We start from the raw sequence: 17646 nt of genomic DNA, 5'->3' as shown, positions 1-17646 counted from the left end.
TTTATCTCCTTGGTTGAGAGCTCTCATCACCAGCTCCTCATCCCATTTTATCCCATATTAGATTGAATTGGAAAATGGTGATGAATGTGTATGTTTATCATGAAATTAGTATTAGTACTTAGTAGTTGATTGATGTCCATAAAAAATGGAATTCGGAAGGTTATTGGGTAAATTCATGTTTATTGCACTCTGTTTTGTGTTACGTTTGTTCTGGATAAATGATCATTGAAATGAGTTACGGTTATTTATGTTTGACAATGAATTGTTATTGTGTGTGTGCACACATGTGTTTTTTTTTAATAATTTGTGTGTGTGTGGATGCAAGTTTTTTTTTTTCTTTAATAATTTGTTTTATGTGTGTGTATGTATATATAAATAAACCCCTTATAGTATTGAATAGGAAAGTGATGATAAAAGTGTCTGTTTCTCCTGAAATTAGAAATAAAATCTAGTTATTGATTCTTATTCATTGAAAGGGGAATTAAGAAGGTTATTGGTCAAAATGAAAGCCATGTTATTGCACTTTAACAACTGGCCTTCAAGGCCTATAAAAGGTGTGAACACTTGTGCAGAATGCTTATATATTTGGACAGAGTCGCAAAACGTTTTTAAGAGAGCAAAATCCACGACTCAACGTAAAACATGTTTTTTTTACAAGTTCTATTTTTTGACGATTGCATTCGTAACCGTTTGTTGTCTATCATTTTTTGTCCATAGGAGAGTAGTCGTTCCAACAATATATATTAACTAAAAATATTAGTGAGTTTTACTTATCACATATCAGACAATAATTACTTGATCCAGAAAGAAGTCACGCCGAGATAACAATATATTATTAGTTTATCTGGCCACCCCCGCCGGTGCTCCTTCGTGGCGGTGGAGGAATACGTCTACTGAACTCTCCTTGCAGAACCTACAAAATCCAACAAAACCAAAATTTTCTTCATTATTAAACTAAAAATAAATTTTTTATTATTTTTTTAAGAAAAGGTCAGAGTCAAAACAACGAACAAACCCTCTCCATTATCTGTCTTATATTTCTAGATTGAATAGGTTGGTTTTGTAACTTTTTTGTTTTTTAAAATTAAATCTATAGACACTATTTTCACGTTCAAATTTCTTTCTTTCTTATCTATTTTTTATCGACAGTTTAAAAAAATTCAAGATAAATTTTGAAAACTAAAAATAGTTGTTTCTATTTTTATAAATTTGACTAAGAATTCACCAATTGTACTCAAGAAAGATAGAAATGTAGATGAGATAAACTTAATTTTCAAAAACAAAAACTAAAAATAAAATAATTACCTAACAGGACCGTAACTATCTGGTCTTTTGTTTTTAGTTTTTAGAATGAAACATATTTCTTCTCAATTTCTCAATTTCTATCATTGTTTTATTTTTTTAAAGTAAAAAATAGTCAAATTTTTAACCAAATTCTAAATATAAAAACAATATATTGACAAAACTCACTTATAAAAGCAAAGTATGTCGGACATTATTGACAAACTCACTTATAAAGAGGTTCCAACTCTATAAATTGATTTTAAAGGGTAATTATAATTGATAGCATTTTTAGGAATAATAACCAAATGTTTAACATTATTTAAAAAAAAATGTAAATATAGCCAATCTATCAGCCATAGACTTCTATCGTTGATAGACTCTTAGCAGTGATAGAGGTATATCATTGATAGACTCCTACCAAACTGATAGACTATTTAAATTTGATTATATTTGTAATTTTTTTTACATATGTTATATCTGCTAATACTTTGACTCTAATCTCTATATTTGCAACTGTTCTATTTTTAAAATTATAGGAAAAAAAAGTGTTTTTTAATTAAGAATATTTTCATAAATTACTATTCAATTCAAACAATGTACAAGCTATTTCTTTAATTATAATTTTTATTTTTTTTATCCATATACTAAAATAAAGCTTCAAATCTCAGTCTAAAAAAAAAAAACTTAAGTATAGAGACACCATTTTAGAAGCGCAAAAGAAAAAGATGGTAAAGAGACGAAACATAAACATTTTAAAGCTACAAAAACCAGAAGGAACCCAAACTACAAGGGAATGAAAGTATGTACACTAAAGAAGGGCTTACCGATGTATCGGTCTGAGGATGATCTGAGGCGGCGGTGTAGGCAGGCTCCGGCGAGCAAGAGAGCGGCCGGTACGGTGCGGAGGAAGTATGTTTGTGTTGTTTTTTAAACCCTAAAAACTTCAGAATGGACATGAAAGCTTCCACCAGGGACTTCCAGTTGCAAATTATTGGTAAACATAAACAACAGTGACTACCAAAGTCAGTTTCAGTAGGCAGCTTGTTGATTTTTTCACTTGAATCCTCCATTTTTATGTTTTTTTAGCTGAAGAAGGGTTTTGGATAAAGGGTTTGAATGAGAGTCTGTGTGCTTCTTTAATGGGGAATTAAATATACTATGACACGACATAACAACAATTTTGTACTTTCTTCTATATGAATTTAATGCTAAAGTATAACCTCGAATTTTACCATTTTGTTTAAAAATTACCCTTTTAACTTTCATAAGATATTCTAAAACTATCGATAGGGTATAAATTCTTTTACATTATTTCAAACAGAAATTGGGACCTCTAATGATGATGATCTAAATTTTTATTTTAGGTCACTATTATATTATTTCATATTTTAATTTTTGTTAGTCCAAAGGTGTTTATGCTAAAAGAATTTTCATCTTTTTTCATGAAAAAAACATCGGATAAAATACTAAAAAGTCGGGATAGGTTATGCCAACACATTTTTTTACGTCCAAATAATCGTTGTCGTATCCATGTTGGGAGAAGTGCCTCTCGACGAAAACTATTTTCGTCGGTAGAAATACCATTTTTGCCAACGCAATTTTTTGTGTCGACATATGTGTTTTCCCAACAATTTGTATCGGCATATGTGTTTTCCCAACAATTTGTATCGGCAAAAGCATATTTCTAAATAACAAAAACTTTTAGTTCAATAGATAGATTTCTGCCGACGTTTATTTGCGTCGACATACATTGTTTATAATTTTATATATATTTTGTAACAATTAAATAACCAAATTTGTATTTCCTTAATACCTAATTATGCACAAACAAAAATTAATCTTCAAACAAATCAATTGGGGACAAATATAACGAAAGTAAGCTTATATATTTAAAAATAAGACTAATATTCAATACATAAACTATAAAATTCTATAAACAAAAATTGTGTATACAATTAAATTTGAGCTTTTCTAACTTCTTACAAATTCCCTACACAAAAATGATGTATTGTAAAATTTGTTCAAAATTTATATGGTAAAATTTGAAAGTGTATGAGTAATTTTTTTTAATCAAATAACAAAGTTTCAGATATTTCTTATAATTTAACATAAATTCTGTATTTATTGAATTCTTATAATAGCTGCTGGATTTTGGAATCTCTAATAATAAATTTGAGATATTTTTACAATTTCTTTTTTATACCTCCAAAGTTGTGACCAAACCATTTGATTTTTATTGACCATGAAATAATTGAGTGTAAAAGCCCATATATACTTTTAGGAATTTAGGTAGGTAAAATTGATCCTCATCCTAGAGTCATCTATTTCAATTAAAATCAAGATGGATACAAAATTAAATCCGATTAATCAGCGAAAAAAAGGACCTTCCCTTCAAATTTGGTAAATTTTCAAAAAAAAAAAAAAAACATTCCAAATCTAGTCTTATAAAAAGAAAATGATGGGCTCTCGGAACTAGAAAAAAAAGCCAAGAAATTTCATTCCAAATCATCTAGCTTGAAATCATTTTAAAGTTGAGTGTATTAACTCTAGTCAAATTCTCATTTTTATATTTTCAAGTTTGAAAGTTAAAAAAATGGAGTGAGTGGTACAAAACTCTTATAAGCAGTCGAGGATGAAGAGAGGCTCAAAGTAATACTTTATTCAAAGAGATGATTATTGTTAGAAATACAAGGAGTTCAAACAAAGTTCCATACTTGTTAGGAAAGGAAGAGAGAGACCTGTGGTATATAAGCATGGATACAATTTCTCCATTGGTATATATGAGACATTTTCTGTGGTATGTTTCTAAAAGAAAACTCATGGGACTTTATGTCCAAAGTAGATAATATAATACCACTATGGAGATATGTGGAGATTTCATTGTCCTTATCATCTTGGCTCGACCTAATGATGAACCAATATATTATGCTATTCCTATCACTACATGAAATATGATTTCGATACACTTAACCTCAATTGTTGTAGTTTCAGTGTGACAAAATATTAATTCGTTGCAACTGAGTTTGTGATGACAATACAATGCACTGCAGATTGTGATGAAAACTTATTTTGATGTAGGGTACTTTGCAATAGATTAGGCTCTAGTCGCAAGCCCAATTAGTTGGGTGAAAGTGTTGGAGCTTGATTCCAGGGTTTGCGACGAAATAAACTTTAGTCCACCTAGGATTTAGTCACAAGATCTTTTTTCCTCACTCTAATACATTCACTCGAGGGTTTCAGTTTTTCCCTGTTCCTTATAGTTCGATGTTCTTATCTGAAGCAAGGAGTTGCACCGTTCGTCTAAAATTGAGGAGGAAGCTCTTGTTTCATTCATAATTTTGGAGAGGAAGCATCGATCGCCTACAATCGGTAAGGAAGCATGGTTTGTCTGAACTTGGGATGAAGGGATGTTCGGTTTTTAGGGCAAGAATGCTCTATCCTATTGGTTTCAATTTTTGGTTTTCATGTACAAAGTAGGTTTTTTTTTTTAAAAAAAATTTGTTCAAGATTTCTTATGTACTTTTTCCTTAGTTTACTTCTTCTTTGAAAATTTAGTTTTCCCTTTTGTTGGGTGAAAATTTATTTTTCAAAATAAGAGGGAATCAACTTTTGGCTGGAGAATCCCACATTGGAGAATTTTGAAAAGGAAGCCTCCCTTTTGTACTCCAACCTTGGGCTGGGTTTGAGCCCCAAGGGGTACCCATGTTTTGGAGGGAGTAAGGAGATAGACCAATATTTATTTATCTCTTTTATAAATAAAAACAAGAAGAAAACTCCCAAAGGCATGGCCTTCAGCAGTTAAGAAACACACAATTCACCACAAATTTTACATTTCCTTTCATCGCGGGCTCGCTTACTTTCTTTTTTGTTTTTCATTTTTCGAGCATTCAGTTAGAAAAGGTGTGTTCTGGTTGGTAACGGTGCATTTTTGATCCGTTTTTTTTGGGCTGTTTTATCTTGGGGACGACGTGGCAGTATTCCTAACCATCTTGCACACTTGGGAAATGCCATGAAACGTTTTAAAGAGAGCGAGTTCCACGACTCAGCCTATAACGAGCTTCTGTTTTGCAGGTTCCTTTCTTTGCTCTACCACCGTGACCTGACCATTTGCTACTATCTTGTTCGTTGTCTGAGGGTCTTGTCATTGACAATAATTTTAAAACGATTTTTTCCATATCACTAATGGCCCTCACTAGCAACAACGGCGTTATGACATCTGACCTCAACCATCCATTCCGGTTTGAAGGAGCTAACTTCAAATGGTGGAAGCAAAAGATGCTGTTCTTTCTTACCATCAAGAAAGTTGTCAACACTTGTACCAGAGATAAGCCAATCGTCCCTTTAGAAGAACCAACTGAAAAACAGATAAAAGAAGCTGCTGACTAGGAGGAGAAAGATTTTTTATGTAAGAACTTTATTTTAAATGGTTTGACTGATGATCTATAGGACTACTACAACACAATGAAGATAGCGAAGGAGGTATGTGATGCCCTGTAAAAGAAGTACGATATCGAGGAGGCTGAGTCGAATAAATATGCTATCAGCTGTTATCTCCAGTTTCAAATGAAGGATGACAAATCTATGGATGCCCAGTCCCATGAACTGTAGAAGATAGCCTATGGGATAATTACTGAAGGTATGCCTCTAGATGAACAACTCCAAGTTGTTGTTATTATTGATAAACTGCCCCCTTTGTGGAAGAATTTTAAGAACACTTTGAGGCATAAGACCAAGGAGTTCTCCTCCGAGAGTCTTATTACCCAACTAAGGATTGAGGAGGAAGCCTGAAAGCAGGACTAGAGGGAGGAGGTGAAGCCATACCTGATAGACCCACCTTTACCATGGTAAAACCTGATCAAAAATCAAAGGGGACAAAGAGGAAAGCTCAGAACCAATAGAAAAAACAGAAACCCTCTTCAAAAGAAACGGTACAGTTCCTCTGCTTTAATTGTAATAAACCTGGACACATGGCTAGGAACTGTAGGAACAAGTGTCATCCTGCTGGACAGGCAAACCTGACAGAAGAACCGTTAGTTGCCATGATCACAGAAGTAAATGTGATAAGTGGTTGTGAAGGGTGGTGGATACAATTTGGCACTACGCGTCACGTCTGTCACGACCTTAGTCTCCTTAAAACTTATACTGAAACTAAGGATAAAAATATTCTATTGGAGGATCACCACTCCATGAAAGTTGTTGGAACCGTTGAGGTGGAACTGAAGTTTACCACCAAGAAGACCCTTACGTTGAAGGAAGTCCTACACACTTCGGAGATAAGAAAGAATTTGATCTCGAGCTATCTCCTTAACAAAGTTGAGTTTACTCAAACTCTAGGGACAAACTTATATACCCTTACCAAAAATAATGTATTCGTAGGGAAAGGGTATGCAACTGAGGAAATGTTCGAATTAAATTTAAACCTTAATAAAATAAAATCTTCTATGTATATGCTATGTTCTAGGAATGTTTGGCATGCTAGACTCTGTCATGTGAATAAGAATTTAATTAGTAACATGATTAGGTTAGAAATGATACCTAAGTTATCCATGAATGAATTTGATAAATGTGAGTATTGTAGTCAGGCTAAAATTACTAAAACAATGCATAAATTTGTACTTAGGATTTTTGAGCCTCTAGATTTAATTCATTCTAATTTATGAGAATTTGATGGCATCTTGACTAGGAACAACAAAAAATATTTCATTACTTTTATTGATGACTACTCTAATTTTACTTTTGTATATTTGTTGAAAAACAAAAGTGATGCTTTTGATGTCTTCAAATTATTTGTTTCTGAAGTAGAGAATCAATTTAATAGAAAGGTTAAAAGACTTCTTAGTGATAGGGGAACTGAGTACGACTCGGACAATTTTAATGAGTTCTTTCACTCACATGGAATAATACACAAAAAGACCGCACCTTACTCTCCCGAAATGAACAGAAAAGCCGAAAGAAAAAAAATAGAACTTTAGCTGAACTAGTAGTTGCTATTTTACTTAGTTCAGGAGCTGTGTCTTATTCGTGGGGTGAAATCATCCCTACCATGTGTTATGTCCTAAATAGAGTCCCAAAGTCTAAAAACAAAACTTCACCTTACGAAATTCTCAAGAATAAGAAATCAATCTTGTCTTATTTTAGAACATGGGGTTGTCTAGTCTTTGTAAGGATTCCAGACCCAAAAAGGAGAAAGTTGGCTAATAGAGCCTATGAGTGCATCTTTATAGGTTATACCTTAAATACTAAAGCCTATAGGTTCTATGATCTAGTAAACCCAGTGACCATTGAGTCAAATGATGCCGATTTCTTTGAGGATAGATTTCCTTTTGAATCAAGGAATAATGGGGGCTCATGATCAAGTGGTCTAACCCCAATTAGAAATCCTACCTCTACAGAGGAAATCGACCCAGAACCTAGAAGAAGCAAAAGAGCTAGAACCACCAAGGATTTCAGGGATGACTTTTTGACCTATAATGTAGAAGAAGATCCTAAAGATCTAAAAACTGCCTTATCCTTAGTAGATGCCAACCTATAGCAAGAAGCCATAAATGATGAAATGGACTCACTTGAGTCAAATAGAACTTGACACTTAGTAGATCTACCCCCAGGTTGCAAGGAAATAGGGTGCAAATGGATCTTAAGGAAGAAACTTAGACCTGATGGAACTGTTGACAAATTTAAAGCTAGGTTAGTGGCAAAGGGCTTTAGACAAAAAGAAAACGTAGATTTCTTTGACACCTTCTCCCCTGTCACTAGAATTACCTCACCCCGTGTCCTGTTTTCTCTCGCTGCCCTTTATAACCACGTAGTACATCATATGGATGTAAAGACCGCTTTCTTAAACGGTGAACTTGAAGAAGAGATCTACATGGAACAACCTGCGAGTTTTGCAGTCCATGGTCAAGAAAATAAGGCATGTAAATTAAATAAATCTCTCTATGGACTAAAAAAAGCTCCTAAGCAATGACATGAAAAATTTGATGACCTTATCCTATCTAAAGATTTCAAGGTTAATGAAAGTGATAAATGCATCTATTATAAGTTTGAAACATAATCTTTGCATTATCTTGTGTCTATATGTAGATGATTCGTTGAGCTTTGGGTCGAACTTGCATGTCATAAATGATGTGAAATTAATACTGAGTACAAACTTCGACATTAAAGACATAGGAGAAGCTAGTGTAATCTTAGGCATAAAATTGAATAGGTCTGAAAAGGGAATCTCTTTAGATCAATTTCACTATATAGAAAATATTCTAAAGAAATATAATTACTTGGAATGTAAACAAACCTGTACTCCTTATAACCCCTAGTTTTAAGTTGTTCAAGAACACTGGTGACGGTGTTAATCAATCTGAGTATGCGATTGATGAGAGGAAAATATGTAATGCATGTTCTTATGCTATGCGTTGCTCTCCATGCGTCGATGGTCATGCGTTGGACTAAGAAATATGCAGTATGCATTTAAGAATATATGCGATGATCATGCGTTCCTTCCACAAGTTTTCTTGCCTTCTCGCCAAGTATAACGAGAACGAAAGTTTCTCGGGATGATCCGAGATCGAACTCAGGGACTTGTAACTAAATGTTGTGAAGTAGTGCGTTTGCGGCGATGAATGAAAGAATAAGGGAGTTAAAAGATTTGCGCTACTCCTACTCCTAACTAAACAGATTGAGCAATGGAAGTATGACTATGAGAGTTGGTAGAGACGCGACAACTGTTAACGCGTAATAAGATGCGTGGGAAAATGAATAGATGGTGAAGGGGATGAATTCACCGCATCACTAAGCTTGATCACAAGGGCAATCCCAGCTCGCCACACTAACGCGTCACACGCCTCTCAGTGGTCAGTCGCATGCTTATATCTCTATAACGCATGGTTATGTTGAACATAAGATTATTCCTAGCTCTAGGAACATTGCTTACTTTACTTAGTGAATTCCACTACTTACCTTCTCGGGCAGTTAATCGTGGCTAATCAACTCATAGACAAGCATTGCAATAGCCTCACACTAAGCAAAGAGGATTAACTCACTATACTCACGCAACGCACACCTCTCAGTGGTTTACTACATGCTTCATATCTCTATGCTGCATGATTGAGTATGCGATAACTCTTGCAATCTTACTTAGTTCGTTGCAATGAAAGTAAGGGATGATAAAGAAGTTAATGAAGATGGAGTCGAAGGAAATAAAGAGATGCATTGATTACAAAATATATTAATGTCTTAAGCCAAAATGTAATACAATACAGAGATAAGAAGAGAGGTGGAGGGCTATACTTAGGCAATCTCTTGCTTCCATCAGATGTATGTCAAGGCTACCGGTGGTACCATGGATGGGCGGTGGAGTAGCCTCTCTTGAGAAATATCTCCAGCAAAGCTCCGGTCGTCACTCGGAATGGGATGAAGGAATGAAGAACTCTCAAAGAATATCTTGCTCATGCTATCATCTGTGATCACAAGGATCTGCCTTAAGGCAGAAGCTCGGATGCCTTGAATTTGGGCTTTATGGCTCTATTTATAGAGCTCAAACCCCGAAAACATTAGTGGTCTCGCTCTGAATCACTGCCATTTTCAGTGCGGTAGGTGAAATTTCAACATCATCTTTTTGGTACTCCCAAGATATGCGTTCATGCTTGTTTTCCGAAGTACCATTGCATTCCACCAACTCTGCGATCACCCTTCTATCATGGTTATTACTCTGCAGCCGCAACCTCCATGCGATGAACGCATGCGATCAACTTTGCGATGATCTGGGATTCACCGCATGCGATCGATTCCTGCAATAGCTACAAAAATAGACATTTTGACGTAGAATAACGCATAATATTGGGTTAGCCGAGATTTTCAATGCTGATCGATGCAAGCTCATTTTTTACATGAATTCTTAGTATTATCATCGTATATTCTGCTTGTTAGCCCTCATAATTCTAAATAAAAGGCTACAATAGCTTGTATTTCTACCAGCTATCACACCTCCAAACTTAGAATCATGCTTGTCCTCAAGCATGTCTTATACTTAGGAAATTCAAAATTCATCCTCTGGCTTTTCCTTTTCGATGATCAATTTTCAAATATAATTCACTCGTACCACTAACCTTGACAACAACGCTCTCCTCAAATTTGACTACTTCTTCAAAGAGATATCTTCTAAGTTTAAATCTGGTAAGCCTCTGCTCAAAAACCTTCTTACCCATTTCTGGCAACTTTGCGTTTAACTTTTTACAATGCGTTCATTTAAAACAATAATTCAAAGCTTTGCGATACATTATTAGTTCGAGGCGTTGAACCTAGTTACGCTCTTCATTTTGGCTTGCCCCTATGGGTGTTATGCAGGCATCCAACTTCGGTTGCATGCCATGTTCAACTCAACTATTGCATTAACTTATTTGGGTTGCACTAGACAAAGGAGTTGTTGTTATGCATTGATCTTGGTCGCTTACTTTCGTTTTGGCTTACCTGCACGGGTGTCATGCGAAGTATCCAACTATGGGTAAGTGCCTTTCACAACTTTAACTTTTATCAATTCCCCTTTGCGTTGACAGTGAAGTTTTTATTATGATTTTTTTAGCATCGCAATGTGATGGACGCATTTGTCTGGACCACTGCCACCCCCAAACTTAGAAAGTGGCAGTGCTCTTGCCAAAAAGCTAAAAACAAACTCGTTTAGGAATGTGGTAAAAAATGTTTGAGTAGAGGTTTGCACATGATAAAACTTAAGTCTGTCAAACCTTGAAGAAGCTATTAAGTGAGGTGAGCCTTGCGACGTTTAGTTAGTGGATGGAGTGAATGATAAGTATTGCCATGGGTGCTAATCTTTCAACGCAAAGTTAGGCAAGCAAACAAAAGAGAATTTCAGAAGGATAATGCATAAAAGATAACAAGAAAAGAACCTTCGAGCAGAATAACAATTGCGACCATACTTTAGAGTTCATGCGGTCATAGCCATGCATTGAATGATGGAGAGGATTCTTCCGCTAAAACCACGCTCCGAGAGGAATTATTATCGCATCCACACGGAGCGAATGCACACCACATCTAAGAAAGCAGCTGCAAATCCAAAATGACAATTAATCAAATAAATAAACTAAAGTTAACTAGGAAAGCAAAGTAAAGATAGATTAGAAGACGTCCTTGGTGAAGCCACCGCAAAGAGTCTTCCATGCAGGAGATTGATCTCAACTGCTTAGGTCAATAGACTCGTCCTGACCATCGGAGTTTCCAGCAATTGATGGCCGCATGTTGGTTGACACACGCCTAAGACTGCTTTCAGCTCATGCGACGGATAACCTTTTTATCTTAGGGTCAATATTGGCTCTCGGCGCATCGCCTTCACTCAAATATTGTTTGCAACTTTGTCGTACAAGTTACAATACGCCCAAGACTAAAAGAGTGCCTACGAAAACAATAAACTTACAAACTATTAGCTGCTAAGTCCCCAAAAATGGCACCAAAAACTTGATGGGAAGAAAATACGTAATGCATGTCCTTATGCTATGTGTTGATCTCCATACGTTGATGGTCATGCGTTGGACTAAGAAATATGCAATATGAGAATATATGCGATGACCATGCATTCTTGCCACAAGTTTTCTTGCCTTCTCGCCAAGTATAACGAGAACGCAAGTTTCTTGGGATGATCTGAGGTCGAACTCAGGTACTTGTAACTAAATGTTGTGAAGCAATGCATTTGCGACAATGAATGAAAGAATAAGGGAGTTAAAAGACTATGCGGCTACTCCTACCCTAACTAAACAGATTGAGCAATGGAAGTATGACTATGAGAGTTGGTAGAGACGCGGCAACTGTTAACGCGTAATAAGATGCATGGAAAAATAATAGAATGGTGGAGGGGATGAATTCACCACATCATTAAGATTGATCGTAATAGTAATCCCAGCTCGCCACACTAACGCGTCACACACCTCTCGGTGGTCAGCGCATGCTTATATCTCTATAACGCATGGTTGTGTTGAACATAATATTATTCCTTTCTCTAGGAACACTGCTTACTTTACTTAGTGAATTCCACTACTTACCCTCTCGGCAGTTAGTCGCGGCTAAACAGCTCATAGACAAGCATTGTGATAGCCTCACACTAAGCAAGAGATTAACTCACTATACTCGCGCAATGCACACCTCTCAGTGGTTTGCTACTTGCTTTATATCTCTATGCGCGCATGATTAAGTATGTGATAACTCTTGCAATCTTACTTAGTTCATTGCAATGAAAGTAAGAGATGATAAGGAAGAAGTTAATGAAGATGGAGTCGAAGGAAATAAAGAGATGCATTGATTACAAAATGTATTAATGTCTTAAGCCAAAATGTAATACAATATAGAGATAAAAAGAGAGGTGGAGGGCTAGACCTAGGCAATCTCTTGCTTCCATCAGATGTATTTAAGGCTGCCAGTGGTGCCATAGATAGGAGGTGGAGTAGTCTCTCTCGAGATCTATCTCCGACAAAGCTTCAGTCGTCAATCGAAATGGGTTGAAGGAATGAAGAACTCTCAAAGAATGTCTTGCTCATGCTCTCATTTGTGATCACAAGAATCATTCTTAAGGCAAAAGCTCGAATGCCTTGAATTTGGGCTCTACAACTCTTTTATATAGACCTCAAACCCTGAAAAACATTAGTGGTCTCGCTCTGAATCACTGCCATTTTCAGTGCGGTAGGTGAAATTTCAACATCATCTTTTTGTGTACTCCCAAGATATGCGTTCATGCTTGTTTTCCGAAAGTACCATTGCATTTCCACCAACTCTGCGATCACCCTTCTATCATGGTTATTACTCTGCAGCCGCAACCTCCATGCGATGAACGCATGCGATCAACTTTGCGATGATCTGGGATTCACCACATGCTATCTATTCCTTCGATAGCTACAAAAATAGACATTTTTGACGCAGAATAATGCATAATATTGGTTAGCCGAGATTTTGAATATTTTGAAATAGATAGCTGAAAAGATAGTGAACATTCTGAGTAGTGGATAAAAGAGTTGAAGACATGAAGTTTTCCAAAACTTGCGTCCCTGAGAATTCGCGATCATTTGACAAAGCAGGGACTACCTACTTCCTTCTTTATTCAAAGTTTCTTAGTTCCATGGAGTCGACTTGGCAATGGCAGTCTTCTCCATGGTATGCCTTTACTCGCTACCCATTGACTTTGAATATGTTGGTACCGTCATCATTTGATAATTCCACCGTGCCATGCAGAAGTACTTGTCGAATTATGAACGGTTCGGACCAACGAGACTTTAGCTTTCCCGAGAAGAGTCGCAGACGTGAATTGAAAAGCAAGACTTTCTGCCCGACTTGGAGGTTCTTGTCGCATATGCGTTGATCATGCCAGCACTTGGTGCACTCCTTATAAATTTTTGCATTTTCATATGCGTTGTTCCTCCATTCTTCTAGCTCGACCAATTGCATTTTTCGTGCTTCCCCTGCTTTCTTTAAATCGAAATTCAGTTTCTTGACCGCCCACAATGCTTTATATTCCAACTCTAAGGGCAAGTGACACGCTTTGCCGAATACCAACGCATAGAGGGACATTCCTATGGATGTTTTAAATGCGATCCGGTATGCCCGTAACGCATCATCAAGCTTCATTGCCCAATCCTTTCGTGAAGGTTTGACTACCTTCTCAAGTATCAATTTAATTTTTCGATTGGACACTTCAGCTTGGCCATTTGTTTGCGGATGGTATGTGGTGGCCACTTTGTAGAGGATATTGTACTTGCGCAGTAGTTCCTTTATATTATGGTTGACAAAGTGTGATCCTTCATCACTTATGATAGCACGGGGAATGCCAAAACACGTGAAAATGTTTTTCTTCAGGAATTGGGAGAATACTGCCGCATCACTTGCGGCGCATGCAACTGCCTCTACCCACTTAGAGACATAGTCAATGACTAATAAAATATAGTGCTTACCATTTGAAGGAGGGAATGGTCCCATGAAATCATCCCCCATACGTCGAATAGTTCCAGCTCCAAGATAGTATTCATCGACATTGTGCTCTTCCATGAAATGTTGCCAGTGCGCTGACACCGATCGTATTTCATTGTGTAGTTAGCAGCATCTTTAAATAATGAAGGCCAAAAGAATCCACTCTGTAAAACTTTGGCTGCAGTACGTTGTCCTCCAAAGTGCCCTCTATAAGGTGAATTGTGGCACTGTGACAATATGCGTTGTTGAGCAGCGTCTAGTACGCATAATCGAATGATTTGGTCTGCACCTCGTTTATATAGATTCGGCTCATCCCAATAGTAGTGCCTGCATTCATTCTTGAGCTTCTTCCGTTGATGGTAGGTGTAATCTTCAGGAAATTGTTCACAAACCAAATAATTAACGATGTCCGCATATCAGGGCAATTCTTCTATGCGAAACAGCTGCTTGTCCGGGAACATGGCATTCACTTCAGATTCATTGCAGTCAATCTCAGGATTTTTCAGTCTAGACAAGTGATCCGCAACTTGATTCTCTGTCCCCTTTCGATCAATTATCTCAATATCAAATTCTTGGAAGAGGAGAACCCATCTGATTAATCTCAGATTTGCGTCCTTCTTTGTCATCAAATATTTGATTGTCGAGTGATCAGTATGAACGAGTACCTTAATTCCCAACAAGTATGCCCGAAATTTTTTCAACGCAAAAATCACAGGAGCTCTGTTTCGGTGGTGGTGTAATTAAATTGAATAGGGTTCAGAGTTTTACTCGTATATGCAATGGGGTGTAAAATTGTTTTCTTCTTTTGCGCTAATGCAGCTCCCATCGCATACCCGCTTATGTCGCACATGATTTAAAACGGCAGTGTCCAATCCGGTGCAATTAAGATGGGTGTGGTAATCAGCGCATCCTTTAAAATTCGAAATGCATTTAGGCAATTATTGTCAAATTCAAACTTTCTGTCTGCCTCTAGTAACGCACTAAATAGTCTTGCTATCTTAGAAAAGAACGAATCGTCTGTAGAATCCAGCATGCCCTAGGAAGCTTCGTACTACCTTCACGTTGGTTGGAGGTGGAAGCTTTTCAATTGCGTTGATCTTTGTTTTGTCCACCTCCAAACCTTCTCGAGAGACCTCGTGTCCTAACACTATACCCTCTGTCACCATGAAGTGACATTTTTCCCAGTTAAGCACCAGGTTCATCTCTTCACATCTTTTCAGAATTTTCTCCAAATTGGCTAGGCAGACTTCATAAGTGTTCCCATAAATGGAGAAGTCATCCATAAATATTTCTACTGAGTCCTCGAGATAATCTGAGAAGATTTCCATCATACACCTTTGGAACGTGCTTGGCACATTGCAGAGGTCAAACGACATGCGACGGAAAACAAATGTCCCATATGGGCAGGTGAATGTGGTCTTATCTTGGTCTGGTTGTACCCGACATATCCATCCAAGAAATAGTAAAAATCATTCCTTGCCAATCTGTCCAGCATTTGATCGATGAATGGCAGAGGGAAGTGATCTTTCTTTGTGGCTGCATTCAATTTGCGGTAGTCCATACATATGCGCCATTAGTGATGGTTCTTGCGATATTAATTTATTGTTCTCATTGGGAAACTACCGTCATTCTGCCCTTTTTGGCATACATTGCACGGGGCTGACCCCACGTTGCTATCTGCAATGGCATAGATTAATGCTCGCACCAGCCATTTGATAATTCTCCTTTTTGACGAACCTCTTCATCGCTTAGGGTTAAGTTTGCATTGATTTTCAATGGTTGCTTTGTGGTCGTCCTCAAGACGATGTGGTGGCATGCATACGGCGGGGCTAATTCTTCTGATATCAGTGAGCGTCTAGCCAATTGCTCGCACATGCTTTTTGAGAATGCTCATCAACGCATTCTCTTGATCTGCGTTGAGTGCAAAGGAAATTATTACTGGTAGCTTCTTATTCTGCCCTAGAAATATGTACTTCAGATGCGTTGGTAGGCTTTTTAGTTCAAGAGTTGGTGGCTCCATGAGGGAAGGTTGTGTTATTTTTCTTTCTTCCTTTGACTCTTCTTCTTGTGTTGCGATCGATCCTTTTCCTTGTTCTTTTTTGCTACAATCGCATTGCAGGTAGCTACGGATGCGTCGGCATCCTCTTCTTTATACTCTTCATCAGATTTTTCTTCTTCAATCAAATTCAAGTCATCTTCCGAATCTGGCAAGTCTTCCTCATCAGGAAATTTCATGGCACGAATTATATTAAATTTATGCTTCTGTCCGTTTATGCTCAAAGTGATCTCGCCCTTGTGCACATCATTTTGAGCACGACCCGTTGATAGGAAAGGTCGCCCCAAAATGATGGGCACATCTTTATCGGCCTCATAATCCAGGATGATGAAGTCAGCTGGAAAAATAAATTTATCAATCGTGATCATCACGTCCTTCACCTTACCTTCTGGGTGAACCAGAGACTTGTCAGGCAGTTGAAGAGTCACGGATATGAGCACAAGTTGCCCCGCATTTAGTTGTTGAAAGATTGATAGCGGCATCAAAAGGCTGGCCCCCAAGTCACACAGGGCTTGCCCAATATAAAGTCCTCATATGAAGCAAGGAATAGTGAAGCTCCCAGGATCGCTCATCTTTGGTGGGATAATAGATTTGGCACTTTGCGTTAGTGCCACCATGGCAAATTTTCCAGTGTCTCTTTTCTTGGTTACCATGTCCTTTAGAAACTTGGCATAGGCAGGTATTTCCTCAATCGTTTCACTGAAAGGAATGTTAACATGTAATTGCTTTAATATAGATAGAAAGCGTTGGTACTGTACCTCTTCATTTTTCTTCTTCTTTAGCCTCTGAGGGAAAGGTGGTAACTGGACTTTCACGGTTCCTGTTTCATTTGACTTTGAGGTTGACGCAACCTTAGGTTCTACTGCTTCATTTTCTTTTTCTTCTTCTTGCGTTGCCGCAATCACAGGTTCAGTTGCGAAGGAGGTGGATCTGTTCTGCTCCTTCTTTTCTCCCTCCACAGTCTTCCATTGCGCAATGTCACAACCTGACATTGCTCCTTACCTAAACCCTCTGGATTGCGTGGAAGCTCGGTTGAACTTGACAGCGCCCCTTGCGGTCTACTTTTGAGCTCATTTGCAATCTGGCCCATTTGCAATTCAAGATTGCGAATGGACATAGCCTGACTTTGAAGCACCGTCTCATTTTTCTCTATATATTGCTTCAATAGGCTCTCTAGGGAAGAAGATTGCGGTGGTTGTTGTGAGCTACTTGCTTGGTTGCTCTGTTGACCGTTGCTGTTGAAAGAATCCTGGTGGCCCTTCTTTTTGTGCCACAGATTGAAAATTTTGTTGTTGATTCTTCCAAGCGAAGTTTGGGTGGTTTTTCCACTTGGGGTAGTAGGTGTTGGAAAAGGA

The 17646-nt window shown here is 37.4% G+C and overlaps 1 long non-coding RNA gene across 1 annotated transcript; it reads right to left on the bottom strand.

Annotated features, from left to right (window-relative positions):
* Positions 1-605: 605 nt before the first annotated feature.
* Positions 606-2387, bottom strand: LOC120076719. Its single transcript, XR_005481628.1, has 2 exons — positions 2109-2387; positions 606-913 (listed from the first exon to the last, which is right to left on the bottom strand). It is a non-coding gene; the product is annotated as an uncharacterized LOC120076719 (long non-coding RNA).
* Between the last annotated feature and the right edge of the window lie 15259 nt (positions 2388-17646).

Source organism: Benincasa hispida, chromosome 4 (assembly GCF_009727055.1).
Source record: "Benincasa hispida cultivar B227 chromosome 4, ASM972705v1, whole genome shotgun sequence".
Taxonomy (NCBI): domain Eukaryota; kingdom Viridiplantae; phylum Streptophyta; class Magnoliopsida; order Cucurbitales; family Cucurbitaceae; genus Benincasa; species Benincasa hispida.
Note: the sequence above shows the minus strand (reverse complement) of the source record. Positions and strands in the feature narration are given on the sequence as shown.